The sequence below is a fragment of the Schistocerca serialis genome, chromosome 9 (genome assembly GCF_023864345.2).
Source record: "Schistocerca serialis cubense isolate TAMUIC-IGC-003099 chromosome 9, iqSchSeri2.2, whole genome shotgun sequence".
Taxonomy (NCBI): domain Eukaryota; kingdom Metazoa; phylum Arthropoda; class Insecta; order Orthoptera; family Acrididae; genus Schistocerca; species Schistocerca serialis.
The window spans coordinates 450,737,391-450,755,450 of record NC_064646.1 but is presented as its reverse complement, the minus strand read 5'-3'; the positions used below and the strand labels follow the sequence as shown (position 1 = coordinate 450,755,450).

The window sequence follows — 18,060 nt, the reverse complement described above, 5'->3', positions numbered from 1 at the left end:
CCACACAGGTCTTTTCGACTGTGGAATAGAAAATTAATTGTGGCAGAATGCTGTATGTGGCAGGGCATTTAGGTGGTATTAACAATCATTAATTGCTCCAGCTTTCTCCTTGCACACATCTGTATCCTTAAGTAATAAATCTGTAGGAATTCCAGCTGGAAATACTTGCAGGAAGAAGTGGAACACCAGTAAATGAAATTAACACACCCTATTACTAAATACAAAGATATGAAGAAAGGATGTAGAGGCTTATCTCATGAAGGGTAGGATAGATACAGCCTACAGGAAAATTAAAGAGACCTTTGGAGAAAAGATAACCACTTGCATGAATATCAAGAGCTCAGATGGAAACCCAGTTCTAAGCAAAAAAGGGAAAGCAGAAAGGTGGAAGGAGTATATAGAGTGTCTATACAGGGGCGATGTTCTTGAGGACAATATTATGGAAATGGAAGTGGAGGTAGATGAAGATGAAATGGGAGATATGATACTGCGTGCAGAGTTTGACAGAGCACTGAAAGACCTGAGTCAAAACAAGGCCACGGGAGAAGACATTCCAGTAGGACTACCGACAGCCTTAGGAGAGCCAGTTCTGACAAAACTCTACTATCTGGTGAGCAAGATGTATGAGACAGGCAAAATTTCCTCACACTTCAAGAAGAATATAATAATTCCAATCCCAAAGAAATCAGGTGTTGACGGATGTGAAAATTACCGAACTATCAGTTTAGTAAGCCACAGCTGCAAAATACTAACGCGAATTCTTTACAGACGAATGGAAAAACTGGTAGAAGCCGACCTCAGGGAAGATCAGTTTGGATTCCACAGAAATCTTGGAACACGTGAGGCAATTCTGATCCTATGACTTATCTTAGAAGAAAGATTAAGGAAAGGCAAACCTACATTTCTAGCATTTGTACACTTAGAGAAAGTTGACAGTGTTGACTGGAATACTCTCTTTCAAATTCTGAAGGTGGCAGGGGTAAAATACAGGGAGCGAAAGACTATTTACAATTTGTACAGAAAGCAGATGGCAGTTATAAGAGTCGAGGGACATGAAAGGGAAGCAGTGGTTGGGAAGGGAGTGAGACACGGTTGTAGCCTCTCCCCACTGCTATTCAATCTGTATATTAAGCAAGCAGTAAAGGAAACAAAAGAAAAGTTCAGAGTAGGTATTAAAACCCATGGAGAAGAAATAAAAACTTTGAGGTTCGCCAATGACATTGTAACTCTGTCAGAGACAGCAAAGGACTTGGAAGAGCAGCTGAATGGAATGGATAGTGTCTTGAAAGGAGGGTATAAGATGAACATCAACAAAAGCAAATCGAGGATAATGGAATGTAGTCGAATTAAATCGGGTGATGCTGAGGGAATTAGATTAGGAAATGAGACACTTAAAGTAGTAAAGGAGTTTTGCTATTTGGGGAGCAAAAAAACTGATGATGGTCGAAGTAGAGAGGATATAAAATGTAGACTGGCAATGGCAAGGAAAGCGTTTCTGAAGAAGAGAATTTTGTTAACATCGAGTATTGATTTAAGTGTCAGCAAATCGTTTCTGAAAGTATTTGTATGGAGTGTAGCCATGTATGGAAGTGAAACATGGACGATAAATAGTTTGGACAAGAATAGAATAGAAGCATTCGAAATGTGGTGCTACAGAAGAATGCTGAAGATTAGATGGGTAGATCACATAACTAATGTGGAGGTGCCGGCCGATGTGGCCGTGCTGTACTAGGCGCTACAGTCTGGAACCGCGTGACGGCTATGGTCGCAGGTTCGAATCCTGCCTCGGGCATGGGTGTGTGTGATGTCCTTATGTTAGTTAGGTTTAATTAGTTCTAAGTTCTAGGCAACTGATGACCGCAGAAGTTAAGTCGCATAGTGCTCAGAGCCATTTAATGTGGAGGTATTGAATAGAATTGGGGAGAAGAGGAGTTTGTGGCACAACTTGACTAGAAGAAGGGATCGGTTGGTAGGACATGTTCTGAGGCATCAAGGCATCACCAATTTAGTACTGGAGGGCAGCATGGAGGGTGAAAATCGTAGAGGGAGACCAAGAGACGAATGCACTAAGCAGACTCAGAAGGATGTAGGCTGCAGTAGGTACTGGGAGATGAAGAGGCTTGCACAGGATAGAGTAGCATGGGGAACTGCATCAAACCAGTCTCAGGACTGAAGACCACAACAACAACAACAACATCATGAAGAAACATGGGTGAGGTAACATTCTTCACAACAAACTATACGAATCAACGATATTTCCGCTGTGGGAGGCTAAGCTTGCTGCCAAAGAGTATTATTTCCTAACATGCTAGGTCATCAATAATGAGGTCCCCCCAAACGACAGTTCATTGCATTGGCTTCTGGTTAAAAAGCTTGACTCTTTAACTTTCAGTTCCACGCACTCACTTGTGCAATGGTGGCTTCAGGCTGGTGTCTATTTACTATCTGTGTCTCACTAGTGAGCCATTTACCTTGATGCCCCAGTAATATTTCCCATAGTTATAACCAGCTTTCGCTACATCCACTGAAAGCTTGACACGACATTGGTAACGGAGACTGTGTCTGATATCTTCGTAACATACAAGTTCACTGTTCCCACACTGATTGCTGACTGTGAAACAGTCAAATACTCAGCAATGCAGTTACGTACATCAGAGCATAGCTCCTGCCTAATATCATAACAGAACACATTTACATTTCCAACACAGCCCCTGCTCCATTGCATGACCAACATTTCGAGTCTATATGCAGCAGCATCTTCAATGATTATTACTATTGATGACTTCTGTGATTACTGGCAGCTGGTTCCTCCAGTCCTGATTATTTTTATTTTGCCTTTCGATATGGTTATTGTTTCAGTGTTCATAAGCATATAACCAGTGTTATACTAACATTCTTGTCGATTTTGTTAACCGAAGTTGTTGCCACAATTGTTCCCATAACCACTCGCTTGTTACTCACCATGAGCTTTCGGTTAATGCTCATTGTGGCCCACAAAACACTCACCGGATGTGTTACGTCCATGATCATTGCTTGTGTCAGCAACAATTAGTTAGTTTGAAACTTCCTGGCAGATTAAAACTGTGTGCCGGACCGAGACTCGAACTCAGGACCATTGCCTTTCGAGGGCAAGTGCTCTACCAACTGAGCTACCCAAGCACGACTCACGACCCGTCTTCACAGCTTTAATTCCACCAGTACCGAGTTCGAGTCTCGGTCCGGCACACAGTTTTAATCTGCCAGGAAATTTCATATCAGTGCACACTCCGCTGCAGAGGGAAAATGTCATTCTGGAATTAGTTAGTTTGTTTTTCTCAACTTAGCATCCTCGTTTATCAGATAGAATGAATCAATGGCCAACATAAATGGATAGACTGAATCAAGGACCAACACAAATTCTTCTATGTTGGACTGATACGTGGATCAACTACTGTCATGCATAAAAAAAAACCTATTTTTTTGCAAGATTTGCAGGATGTCATGATGTGACATTGGTCCAAAAGCCTTCAACTTCTGACATGAAGGCCTGAGACAAAATTTTACAAAATGTATCAATAAGATGCAGTACTGGGATGAGCCAAACACCTTTTTCCTGAGGCATTCTTGAATACTATTCAACCGATATTTTGACAGTAACTGTCTTTCCAATTTGTCATAGGACTCAGAGTATTTTGATGCCTCAATAGCCCAGAATGCATGAATAAATACAATGGGATGTATTTTTTATCCACATACGAGCAGCCAGAGCACAGAGCTCTCGCTTAGTCTGATCTGTCAGTGGAACCAGTACTTGCATCTTCTTAGGTTCATGTGCAACTGACAGAGTGTCATTGACAGCCTCTCTAACTAAAGGTAATTCTCTAGTTACTACATAGATTAGTTCGCTAATGGCATCTTGCCGTTACAAGAACTTTTCCTCTGTTTGTTCTTTCCTCTTGTGCAATTCTTTTTTTACTGTGTTTGCTGAACCACTGATTAGTTGCGCCGTGAACTTTAGTGACTGCCAAGGAAATAAAGATGTCCAATTTCCAAATCTGGTTGCTAACTGTTCTCTTTCTACTGATACTTTACTGTCATTCGTTCCGGACGTTGTTCCAGCTAATACTTCCGTTTTTTGGAATGATTTTGTAATGGCTATGTTAATGCATTGAGAAGTAGGTTCAGTATTTTCTGTAACTGTCGCAACATTGGAGGAGGAGGAGGATATTAGTGTTTAACGTCCCGTCGACAAAGAGGTCATTAGAGACGGAGCGCAAGCTCGGGTGAGGGAAGGATGGGGAAGGAAATCGGCCGTGCCCTTTCAAAGTAACCATCCCGGCATTTGCCTGAAGCGATTTAGGGAAATCACGGAAAACCTAAATCAGGATGGCCGGAGACGGGATTGAACCGTCGTCCTCCCGAATGCGAGTCCAGTGTGCAAACCACTGCGCCACCTCGCTCGGTCGCAACATTGCTTCCACCTGCTACGTCCATGTTTGTTTGTTTGTTTGACAATTTTTACCGTAACTGTCGAAGAATAACCAAAAATCACTATCAAAACAATTGATAAGCAACTGTAATATAAATATATTGGCTTGTTATCTCAAGGATTAAGCTCTAGTATTCCTTCCAAACTATAGACACTCTAATAACACTTACTAATTGTAATTACATGGTGCACAACTTCCTCCACCAAAAATAAAAAGGTCTATTTCAACAATAATAACGAAACTACATACAACTACAAGCTGAATTCTAAAAGTTTGTCTAACAACGCTTGGTTCGAGTGAGATATCTTACTTATTTCTGTGAGCTATCTATTTTCTGACTTGGCAGCTGCTCGAAAGGCAATGTCCTTGACTGTGACATATCATCTCATTTTCATTATTTTTATTTCTTTCCTCCACCCATTTTTTCCAGTGCATGGGTCAGAAAAAAAAACACAATTTTTGTAATTACAATACATACAATGATATGAAGACAATCCACTAAATAATAACATACAAAGTCCCGTTTTACAAGAGAGAGTGTGAAATTATATTATATTTATTTTTGATTTTTATAGCGTCAGATATTTATTTGTTATAAATAGTAAATCTCATAACACACCATTGAAGACTGAAATCCCTACTTTTTTTACGCATCAACTTGTCAGACAAAAGCTCCTTGAAGAAATTTGATACGTAGAACGACAATAGTAGCTATGTGAAAGGTTAATTCACCATCTAAAATAATAACTATAATTTTCAGAATTCTCTCACCAATTGAGTAATTTTAATATTTCTCAGACAATCAAACATGTAAGTACATCTAATCACTCTGTACATGACTGTGTACAGTACCAATATACGCAAAAAAGCCGCATACGAAAATGCTGTTTTTCAGGGGTCATATCTCAGATTCTATTGATCACAAATTAGGAGTAAAGTGTTTTGGATAACGCTTGGCCAAGCGTTCATTTGTATATCTATCACGCACACTGTGGCTATTTTACAGTATAGGGTGAAAATTTAAATCTTACAAACTTCCTCCAGCCTAGAGAAACTTGAGCAAATCGGTTGGCGTGACACAAGTGTTCTGAGGTCATCAAACTATGTTTCTAGTTAGCACGTCAATGTTTTATTGGTGGAAAAAAAACAAAAAAACTGTCTCTGAGTATATTCATGTATGCCTAAAGTGCCGATTATCCAAAGTAGTGCTACAGTGACAAGACCATTTTCATCCCATTTTTAACATGCCTGAAAAGAATTTAAAATGATTGTCAATTATGTAAAACTGGAAAGACGGCAAATTTGGTAAAATATTTCTAACTTTTTACTCATTTAAAATACAAATAATAAGCAGGGCATTGTCGATGAATTGCGATCGATGAGCAAAATGTCTAGAAAAATGTAAAATCAAAGATTTTGAGAAAAACCTTCTATTATGTGTACTTATTGGTTGTTTATTCATTTCAAAGTATACAACTGTGTCGAAGTATATAAATGAACTGTCAAACCTCTACTGACCTACACTATTCATTTTATATAAGCAGTACACCCTGCTGTAGCTCAGAAATGAAAGAAACCAGTGGAAAAATTCTCTTGCTAGAGCACAAAAAAGGCGAACACGTTCCTCTTAAAAAAAAAAAAAAAACTCTGGAAAATGGGGAACCAGCTGCCTCAGTCATTCCACCTTGCTCACTAAAATTTTGGCTTGTGAACATATTCGCACTTTATGCGAAAAGACAATAATAGAGAGGCAGCGAAGGTGGAAGAGAGAGTAGACAGTGCCAGTTGTTGAGAAACAGAGACGAGGCAGTAATGGTGGGACAGAAAAAGTTGCAGTGAAAGAGAAACAAAGATGGATGAAGGCAACAGCAGTGGGATCCAAAGAAAAGGGAAGCTACTGATGGTCAGTGAGAGACAGTTCCAGTAAAAGAGAAACAGAGGTGGGTGGAGATAGAAACAGTGGGAGCAAGAAGAGACCAAGGAGGAGGCAGTGGAAATGAAAAGTACAGATGAGTGGAGACCATAGAAAGGCTTGGCAGGTCTGGACCCCTAACAAGTGACCTTCAAAGTGTGTGTGTGTGTGTGTGTGTGTGTGTATGTGTATGTGTGTTTGTGGAGAGGATGGGGGGGGGGGGGGGGGGGAGTGGGCAAATTTTTTCGTCTTAAAGTTCCCTAGTCTATGGGTCAAGCCCCCGAGCAAACAATCCTCAAGGACATGTGTTGAGACGAAACAATGTTGAGTGAAGATGAAGACAGCAGGCCGTAAGTGAGAGAGGAAGAGAGAGTGGCAATGGGAGAGAAAAAGAATGGGACAAAGACAATGTAAGTCGGAAAAAGAGAGAGTAGAAGTGACACAGAAAAAGGCAGTGGTAAGAAAGAGAGAGAGAATGGGATAAAAACAGTTACAGTGGATGGGAGGGGGAGAGGGAAGGGGGAGATATGAGAGAGAGAGAGTGAGAGAGAGAGAGAGAGAGAGAGAGAGAGAGAGAGAGAGAGACAGGAGAAAGTGCCAGTAGGAGAAAAATGAGGCAGTGGGAAAGGGAGAGTGGCAGTGAGAGGGAGATACTGAGAACGAAGGCTTCACTATGCAGAGAGAGTGGGTAAAAGGATTTACGAGGTGCATTCAAGTTCCAAGGCCTCCGGTTTTTTTCTAATTAACTACTCACCCGAAATCGATGAAACTGACGTTACTTCTCGACGTAATCGCCCTGCAGACGTACACATTTTTCACAACGCTGACGTCATAATTCCATGGCAGCGGCGAAGGCTTCTTTAGGAGTCTGTTTTGACCACTGGAAAATCGCTGAGGCAATAGCAGCACGGCTGGTGAATGTGCGGCCACGGAGAGTGTCTTTCATTGTTGGAAAAAGCCAAAAGTCACTAGGAGCCAGGTCAGGTGAGTAGGGAGCATGAGGAATCACTTCAAAGTTGTTATCACGAAGAAACTGTTGCGTAACGTTAGCTCGATGTGCGGGTGCGTTGTCTTGGTGAAACAGCACACGTGCAGCCCTTCCCGAACGTTTTTGTTGCAGTGCAGGAAGGAATTTGTTCTTCAAAACATTTTCGTAGGATGCACCTGTTACCGTAGTGCGCTTTGGAACGCAATGGGTAAGGATTACACCCCCGCTGTCCCAGAACATGGACACCATCATTTTTTCAGCACTGGCAGTTACCCGGTTTTTTTTGGTGGCGGTGAATCTGTGTGCTTCCATTGAGCTGACTGGTGCTTTGTTTCTGGATTGAAACATGGCATCCACGTCTCATCCATTGTCACAACCGACGAAAAGAAAGTCCCATTCATGCTGTCGTTGCGCGTCAACATTGCTTGGCAACATGCCACACGGGCAGCCGTGTGGTCGTCCATCAGCATTCGTGGCACCCACCTGGATGACACTTTTCGCATTTTCAGGTCATCATGCAGGATTGTGCGCACAGAACCCACAGAAATGCCAACTCTGGAGGCGATCTGTTCAACAGTCATTCGGCAATCCCCCAAAACAATTCTCTCCACTTTCTCGATCATGTCGTCAGACCGGCTTGTGCGAGCCCAAGGTTGCTTCGGTTTATTGTCACACGATGTTCTGCCTTCATTAAACTGTCGCACCCACGAATGCACTTTCGACACATCCATAACTCCATCACCACATCTCTCCTTCAACTGTCGATGAATTTCAAGTGGTTTCACACCAAGCAAATTCAGAAAACGAATGATTGCACGCTGTTCAAGTAAGGAAAACGCCGCCATTTTAAGTATTTAAAACAGTTCTCATTCTCGCCGCTGGCAGTAAAATTCCATCTGCCGTACGGTGCTGCCATCTCTGGGACGTATTGACAATGAATGCGGCCTCATTTTAAAACAATGCGCATGTTTCTATCTCTTTCCAGTACGGAGAAAAAAAATCGGAGGCCTTAGAACTTGAATGCACCTCGTAGAATATTCTGTGGGAAAAGACTGCAAATACGTTTGCACACCAAAAGTTTTGTTGAGGACGGCGGTGTGAGGATTGAGACAGCTGGTTTCACAATTTTCTTGTCAGTTTTTAAACAGGAATATATTTACCTTTTTTTACGCTGGTACAATCGTTCTTGAAGCTGCAATTCTTTGTTACAATATGATAGCTTCAGCATCTCTTGATATTACGTCTTCTCTTCAGTAGCGGCGAGACCAGAATAAACGGTAAATTAATTATTTCGAAGAAGCCGCGGAAGAATTGAAAGGCAGTAGCGATAAAAATTCGTGCGCTTAGCGCCTTTGATTGATACTATTTACGCAGTAACTACTCTGATTTGCACATATTATTTTATCATCATTAAGTTATTACATCATGTAGGCACACTCCAAATGTCAAGATTTTATCTAGTTTTTGATGAAAGTATGGCTGGCTTTTGACAAAAATATGGAAGCGTATTTAGAGAACATTATGTCACTTGCTCAAAAAACTCGAAGCAGTGTTAAGAAACTGGACGATGATTTCATACCTGGTATCATGCTACGTGGACTTCCAAGAGCTTTCGAACTTTGATAACAGCAGTTACTTCAAGAATCAACGACAAGTCAATTCGCTTCGACATATGAGGCTACAGATTCGGCGCTGGAAGGTAGCAAGAAGAACATTAAGCACCATATGTCGTACATAAATGGCAATGTGCGAAATGCCCGAGTTATTTAAATGATAGAAATGTCGAAGTTACTCACTCATAGGGCTACTGAGTGTACAACTAAGAAGAAACCAAACAAATCTTCAAATTATGTGAATACCGTGAAAACTGCCAAAGAAATGTATGAATGGCTCTTCGCATCTTCACAGCTTGGTTGTGGCTGGTATGTGGATTCCGGTGTACGCGACACGTGATAAGTAAATCAGATTTGTTAAACATGTTGGCATCTGCTTGCCTCAAGATTGGTATTATCTGCTATTTTAACTTTTGCAGTTCTGGTCGACTGGAAATTGTTAAAGTTACGTGTGATGACAAGGATAAGCAGATAACTGTTACTGGTGTTTTAGATGTTTCAGGCCTTACATACAACCTGATGTCGGTTACTCAAACGACGTGACGTGGATTGTGTGTCTGGAGGTCTATACGATGAAAGTAATGTAATTGCCTCGAACATCTATACCAAGTGCAACTAAAGTAAATGGCATGTACGGATTAGATGATTTCCATAGCATTTGTGTAATGACGAACTTTTAACACTTACGAATCGCGGCATCGAAGATTGGTAACCATGCGTCCATGAAAGGAATTGGGCGAACATCATTTTAGCTGCATGTATTTCTGCCATAAAACGGAAACAGTGTCGGCAACCTCTTCCTAAAACATCAAATAGAAGAGCAAAACATCTATTTGACATACTGCATACTGATGTTTATGGACCATTGCCTTTCAGGGAGGAGCACGTTGTCTTCTCACTTATACGGATGATATGTCAAGAAAATCATTTGGTTACATTTCCAAATCATCAATGGAATCACTGATACTTTCATTGCGTTCAAAGCACGAGTAGAAAATGAAAATGGTCCAAAAATCATTTTTTTCCATTATCTGTTCGAAGTATTTTGTCAGTCTGCATAAAAAGTCATTCTTATAGGCGAATGGAATTCGACATGAAACCTTAATTCCTTACACACCAGAACAAAACGCAGATACGGAGCGCCCTGAATCGGACGATCACTTTAATACAGGCAGGACCAATTAAAGTCTTGGAGTGAAGCCGATAAAAACATAGCATTTTATCTCCAGAATAGATCTCCAACAAAAGGTGTTCAAAATGTAATCCTGAAGAATTATGGTGCTGAGTTACTTACGAATCTTTGGGTATCGAACACTTGTAGATATACCGAAAGCAAAACGGAGTTAGAAGACAAATTCAAGCAGCTCATCTTTGTTGGACATATTTAACGGAACCAGGCAGAAGTGGTAGCGACTGCAAAGTACCCAAAAACTGTAACAATGGAGTGCGCGACTGAATTCCTGGAAAGTTCTGAAAAAACGACAAATGATCTAGAGCAGAGGGTGGAACATAACTCGCCCACGAGTGCCTGCGCTGGACCCACAAGTTCGTCGCTACACAACTGCTGAGCAGCAGTAGACGTGAAGACTACAAACTGATCATGCTGAGATTTACAGCTCAAAAGTGATGATGCTAAAAAGCTACATCTCACACGTATGTGTGTTTTTTTTGCAGAAGCTGCCATATCACCCATACACATCGTAAGGGCCGAACTCCTGCAGAGGTCTGTGTTAAGACCACGACTACTGCATCTGCGCTTTCCTGCCACTAGTGGACACCATACGTGGGGGCAGGGTATTGCCCTTTGTACATTTCCTCCCATATGTTGGTTAGTTAAGTTTTGCTTGCCGTTTTGATATGTGTTGCGTGTGTGTGAGGTGTGTTTTTACTTTGTTGCCAGGGCGGCTGGCTAGGTGAGAGTTTTCATTTTGTCAGTCGGCTTTTTTGCCTTCTGCGGGCGGAATTCGAAAGGTCATACTGTCAGAGGTTTTTAATTAGTTGGATGTCAGATCTGGCGGAAGTGGCATTAATTTTTCCGCTAGCATGGAGATTCCGCTGCTGTTGTAAAGAAATGCCAATGTGAATATGTCGGGTAAATGTAGAACTCGCTTGATTGCCCTGTTTTGCACAGACTGGAGTTTGCGCATATGCCATTGTCCTGCAAAGCCTCTTACACGGCATGCATACTCCATAACAGGTCAAGTAAATGAGCAGCAGACTTTCACTCCTGTGCCAGCTGTGAGTGTGCTTTTTGAATTAAGGATACAGAAAAGCATTCTCATTCTACTGCTACCCTTTCGGCGCAGGTCTTCCATTACAGCTTCAAGGTCAGCCGTGTATCTACAGTGATCCCAAGGTACTCGGCTGTTGGTTGCAATGGTAGTACCTGACCGCTTAACTTCAGTTGAAGTGGTCACCTGGAGGGGACTCGTTTCCCCAGCTAACATTTAAGGATGAGGACCTCTCTTTGGACCCATTTTCAGGCCCACGATTTGCTGTGGGGTGGAGAGTTCCTGCCAGAAACTAAATTGGAAATTGAGCAGGATTTGCTCTCTTCTGACAAAACCGAGCGAGGTGGCGCAGTGGTTAGCACACTGGACTCGCATTCGGGAGGACGACGGTTCAATCCCGTCTCCGGCCATCCTGATTTAGGTTTTCCCGTGATTTCCCTAAATCGTTTCAGGCGAATGCCGAGATGGTTCCTTTGAAAGGGCACGGCCGATTTCCTTCCCAATCCTTCCCTAACCCGAGCTTGCGCTCCGTCTCTAATGACCTCGTTGTCGACGGGACGTTAAACACTAACCACCACCACCACCACCACCATCTTCTGACAAAATCTAGGAGGATGATGAGTAGCAGGCTTTCATAAATTTTGCTGAGACAAGGTCTTTACCTGGTTTAGCGACCACAACGACTTCTGCATGTTTCTGACACCTTGGAAACATTAGACGACACGTGATCTCATTAAAGATATCCGCGATACGGGTTACTGCCGGGGAAGGTAGGTGTTTAACTAACTCCTAGTTGAACTGGTCGTGGCCGGAGGCTCTTTTGTTGGGTAGAGACCTAATCACTCGACTTACGTCTTCAGGCGTGAAGAGTGGCGTGTTTATATCGTCGTCATCGACAGCTGCAATAAATGCAGCTAGTTGACATCCAACGATGGCTCCATGGTCTCCGTCCTGCGCCTCTGCAACGCGGAACTGTATTTCAAAGGCATTTGCAAGTGCATCTGCCTTATCTGTGGCGCTGAATATGAGTCCACGCTCGCTGTGCAGATGTGGCGGTGTGGCGCGTCTTTTCGTAATCTGCTTGGTCTATCAGAGACTGTGACTGTCTACTCGGAGGGCTGAGAGTCACACAGGCCATAGGTGGTTGCGGCGTTCAGTGGGACTTTCAGCCCGCTTTGCAGGTGGTTGACAGCGTTCTAGTTGGTGGATTTCTCTTAACTTCCTATTCCTTAGCAAGTCTGTTTTCGTTTCTTATTAGTGCAGAAAAGTACGGTGGGAGTTGTTGCGGGATGGGAAGGCGTGGGAAGCAGAACCGTCTGTAGGATTGCAGTGGTCTGGTGATTAAGTGCCTATGAGGCTGATCTGCAGTTGGAGGCAGGGCTTAGGTACTTTTCGACATTATGTCGTCTTTAAATTGTCCACAGTTTGTTCGCTTGTAGGGCGTCTGACGCTGTGGGACAGGTACCCAGTCTCCCACATAGACCTCTAGAAGCACGTAGCTATGTTCGGATGTCATTCTCTTTACTGAATGCGTGGTCACGGATCCAGCGATTCCTCGCATGAGGATTATATCGAGGACGTCCGCCTTCGCCCACTTCTGGCGAAGTAGATGGGCTCATCTGGGACACATGTGGAACTGGTGGATGTGAGAGTGTCGTTGCAGTTAATGACCAGCCGTGGTGGTGTATTTAGAGTGCCAGTCTGTAGGCTTGATCACCCCACCCTCAGCCAAACGAGGGGCAGTGTGGAGGAGAAGGGGCGGTATGCTGCAAAGACAGTGAGGGGCACTGCTTCTATTTGCTGGGTTGCTGGTGGGTTGATTTAGTGGTGCAGAACTGCTCGTTTCACCTATATTGATACCCCACCTCACGCTGTGGGCCGATCGTTACAGTACTAGTCGTGCTTAGGCACCGATTCTGTAACACCTGATTTGAGGTGTGGTTTGGCTACCATACATACGTCGATACTCTCGTCCCGTAAGAATTCGTGGAATTTGTTGGTTTGGCTGATGATGCTGTTTGTGCTGACGACGCACAACTTTAATCGTTTAATGTGAGGTCGTCTATCCATGCCACTGGGAGGATTCCTGTGAGGTTGCCTCATTCTGTTGCGACGATTTGAGCACCATATTCATGGAGCTAAGAATGTGGGTATTTTGTTATTTGATCTCCTGCAGCAGCTGCATAAGGAGGCTGGGCGTTTGCACTATGAATGTGATTGATGGCAGTATGTCTGCACTCTCTTCAGATGTGCTAGGCTGAAAATCTCGAGACAGACTTTCAGCGGCCACAACGCGCTGCAGACTTCTCTTGATATTTCACAGTTAGCAGTAGTCAGGTGAGGCTGCCCAGCGACAAAATGCACCCTTGCTTTTTGAGTCACATCTCGGTAGGCTGCAATCGGTGGCTTTGTCACCTTCAGCACACTTCACTTCATATACTTGGTTCGCATGTTGTAATGGCCCACTGTGTGTCCTGGGCGTTGGCTGTTTACACTTTGCATGACGCCTTCTCTACCACTGATCGTTAGTGACTGGCACTGGCACAAAGGATTTTGTTGATTGGCTGTTTCCTGTACTGCGCAGTGTTAGGGAGGTTTCACGATAGCCATTCAGTGACAGTGGATAGCCACTCTTTTTCATTTGGGCGACGCTGCTAACGTCATATCCCCTTCGCTATGAGTCTGTTTTAATGGCTTCTGGGCCGATTTTGTGGGTAAACGCTGATTACTAACTTTAGTAGTCGTTGTCTGGCAGTGGGAAATGTATAGTGGAGAATTTGTTTTCAGGAAGCATTCCTTTGACTGTGGTGTAGTGATTCAAACCGCTGAATATAAGTTTGTATGCCCCCCCCCCCCCCCCCAGCTTTAGGCAAACAATCAAAGGTGGAAGAACTCTTCGTAGTTGATCTTTAATACCCACCATGATGGGCGGTAGTCAGTTCCATGCCACTGGTTCGGTATGCGACGCTTTACCAATAGCAGGCATGGCCTCATCCTCATCGGACACAGACAGGTACCTGTTGGCTGCGTTTGCAACTCCCCTTGCACATTGGAGGGGGGGGGGGGGGCAAGATGGCGGGTGGTTCTATCCACCACTTCGAACCTTTCCCTCTCAGTGCCAGTTTCTTGCAGCACTGCCTCGCCTGCTTTTCCTTTGTCCCTAGTCTTATCTATGGCAAGGGGGGCCATATTTGGAGTCAGCCTAAAGTTTTACACGTGCTCTGCCTTAGCAAATTGTAGTTAGGTTGAAAGTGAGCGCTGAATGGGTACAGGAACTATAGGATGGTCATCTGAGAACAGGGAACACTTCTTTTAATATATTAACAGACGTTACATTAACTGAACAACTTCATGGGATGGAGAGAAAATTAAACTTCCGCTGTCCTCCTGACACCATCCTTCTTATCGTCACAAGTTTCAGTATTCTCTGCAGCACTGAGTCTCTCTGAGAAGAGGCGCACCTCCACGGAGCAGCTGCCGACCCAGTAAGTGACGAAAGTCGGTAAACAGCTGTCCGAGCTGCCCCGTCTTGTAATGGCACAACGTCCAGCCTCCCACCAATTTCATACACATGACAAGGAATTTGCAGACAATGTGCACATTTGCGTTTATTACACATTAGCGCAGTTTCTATGCGCAAATGGCCGTCGTCATTGGTCGGTAACAGATAAGGCAGTAACGTATCACGTTTATGAACTGATACATTACATTTGAAGGTGTCGACTAGCGATTGTACGTGGCCTGTAGACACAACGAGTGTGACTAAAGATATCCTCCCATTTGTGGGTGGAAGTCAGATGTCTCATTTTGTGGTATATTCCCCACTCGAGGTGCGGAGGCAGTGAGGGAGGCGAACTGAAGGGCTGCCTGGGGAGTGCCAGTCACAACCTTCGTTGGCGACACCATTATGTTTCCCGGCCACGAGCCTGGCCCTAACAACACAACATGTGCAGGTTGCTGGCCAGTGACCACAGTGACCAGGCCCTGGCAAGAGGAGTTCCTGTCCTGTGGAGGAGCACGGGGAGTCTCTGTGGTAGCTGAATCGCTAGATCCGGCCGGCAAAGCTGCATGTGACAACAACGAGATATCACGTTGCTGCCAGTAGCAAGCAGCTGTGGTGCCCAACTGTCATCGCAAAATGACATCTTGCTGACTATTCGCCAGAACACTGCTCTCTGAACTAAAAAGCTCAAGCGCAGTGCAGTGTGACTGAAGACGACTGTGCCCACTTTTGCTGGGACCGAGAGCTCGTCTGGGTTTTAAGTAAAACCAAGTGCAAGACACTTCTTACTCTGGCCGCACCCTGCACCTGGCGCTGCCTGATGGAGTGGACTGTAGGGTATGGTTCTCAGTCAGGCTCCCTATGGCGAAGTACCTACCGAGGTATGTGTTACAGGTATGTGGTTCTGCCCAGCTACCTCAGCATACACGATGTGACGTATTAGATCCGTGTTAGATAACCACTGTTACCTCAGGTATGCCAACCATTTGCACATGCTCCTCAGGGGGGTCAGCGGCCGCAAGAGGGTGAGTCGGTGAAGCCCCGCTCTCTTCTCTCTTTTGTATTCTCTTCTTTCTCAAGAGGTTGTGGTAGTGAAGGTTGTTGTCGCTCTTTGACTTTTCCTTCTCTGCTTTTGTTGATGTTTGATGGACTGTTCTTTTTGTTACTAGTTTTTCTTCGAGAGTTTATCTCATTTTGTCTATTCTGCTACTGTTGGGGTAGCGATTTTAGTCTTTTATGTTTATCTTTTTCTTGGTCATATTGCCCAAGGGTGTCAATCAGTTTGTTCTGCGAATACCGCGCCGTAGCATTGAAGGCTTCTGGCAAGGTATGGAAACGCATTGTTAATCCATCGATATCTGCAGCCTCATGTAAGTCGGCCGTGGGGAAGCGCGTGCGGACGCCCAGAGCTCGTCTTAGCTCTCTGTTTGGACTTTTTGTACGCAGTCTACCGTCGGTCTGGTAGCGTAACCTCATACAGGGCACGCGTATTCCAGTATCGTCGAATACGACTTCGGTAGACTGCTACGCGTGTTCTGGGGTCGAGGGAACTGCTCTGTTTCAGGACAGGGTAGAGAACCTGCATCCTGGCGTGAGCTTTTCTGCAAAGCTCCTCTATGTGACACGTTCATGTTAAGCACCTATCAAGTGTGACACCGAAGTACTTTGCACAGTTTCTCTATGGCAGGTTTTGGCCCTGCAATTACAGTAGTTGGTAGGGTTGTCTCGGTGCACCGGGCGTGAGTCGTGCTTCGGTAGCTCAGTTGGTAGAGCACTTGCCTGCGAAAGGCAAAGGTCCCGAGTTCGAGTCTCGGTCGGGCACACAGTTTTAATCTGCCAGGAAGTTTTGTATCTTCTAGTTTGAGAGCTGAGAGCCTTGCACGCCATTGTTGGTTGCAGTACTCATTGAGATCTTCTTTCAGCTCTCTCTGTAACCTATTGAGCAGCCTCTGTGTGGCCTTGTTTCTTGTAAGCTTCTACTCTTTGGCGATCCTGTTTTTGTGCCATATTTGCACAAGCAACTGCGGAGGGAGTTGCCTGGAGGAGGGGTGAGGGCGTAGGGAGCGCTGTGGCTCCCTCAGCAGCTCGTAGGATCACTTTTGTGAAGTCATCTATCGCCTGTTATGCAGTCTCTGCAGCTGGAGGAGAGGTCTGGGCAAGTTCAGCAGCTACTGCGTTGCTGAATTATTCCTTGCGCTTGTACGTCGCTCGTCGCTGTGGGATAGAGAGCCGTTCTCCCATATCGACCTCGAAAATCAGCGGGGTTGTGTCCAACAACATTCTTTTTACAGATGTCGCAGCGACAAGACCCACCAGATTCTTTGTTATGGCGATGTCGAGGACGTCCGGTCTTCCCCCATTCTTTGGGAAGTGTTCAAAAATGGCTCTGAGTACTATGGGACTTAACTTCTGAGGTCATCAGTCCCCTAGAACTTATCTTTAGGTTAGTTAGGTTTAAGCAATTCTATCACACACATCCATGCCCGAGGCAGGATTCGAACCTCCGACCGTAGCGGTTGCGCGGTTCCAGACTGTAGCGTCTAGAACCGCTCGGCCACACCGGCCGGCTTTGGGAAGTATGTCAGTTCCTCTGGGCCCCATATCTGTATCTGGTGTATGCGCGTGAGCCGTTGCAGTTGTTGACCAGCTTGATTTTGGTGTCTCGAGTTCCAGTCCGCGTGTTTGGCGTTCAGTTCCCCTGTAATTAGTAATTTGCTTCTAATCCGACTTAATGCAGCTACATCGTTCTTTTCTAGCCTTTGGGAAGGGGGGGGGGGGGGGGCGATACATTGCAACGAGTGTTAGGCGGCCAGTTACTGTAGCTATTTCTACTGTATTTAGTGGTGTTTAATTCCCTTCTTGAAATATACCGCGACCCCACCTCCGTGGGTCGGTCGATCGCTTCCGTAGCAATTATAGTTTGGTACAGAAACACTCATTCCTAGTTTGAGGAATGTTTCGTCCACTACGCATATGTCAATGTCTTCCTCCTGCATGAATTTTCTGAAGTCCAGGGGTTGACGAATGAGGTTATCTGCGTTAAGCGCGCATATTTTGAGACCCTGTGTGTTAGGTCTTCTATCCATGGCAGGGGACATACCATTCTGAAGATGTCACTGCTACAGGCAACTGCTGTGCTGCCGATCTGAGGTCGAAGGGGAGCTGGGTCATTTACGCGAGGATGCCTACTAACTGGGTCATGTGGGCCTGCAGCAGTCGGATGGACGAAGCGAGTTGTTCAGTTGTAACAGACTCTGTTGCTTCTTGCAGACTGGTCTGTGGCGGTCAGGGATGACGGACTCCCCTAGGGCTTTCTTCAGTTAGACACAAGTGGTTACTAATGGG

The 18,060-nt window shown here is 44.7% G+C and overlaps 1 non-coding gene across 1 annotated transcript; it reads right to left on the bottom strand.

Moving 5' to 3' along the window:
- Positions 1–3,085: 3,085 nt before the first annotated feature.
- Trnas-cga (transfer RNA serine (anticodon CGA)) lies at positions 3,086–3,160 on the bottom strand. Its single transcript has one exon. It is a non-coding gene; the product is annotated as a tRNA-Ser (tRNA).
- Positions 3,161–18,060: the final 14,900 nt, after the last annotated feature.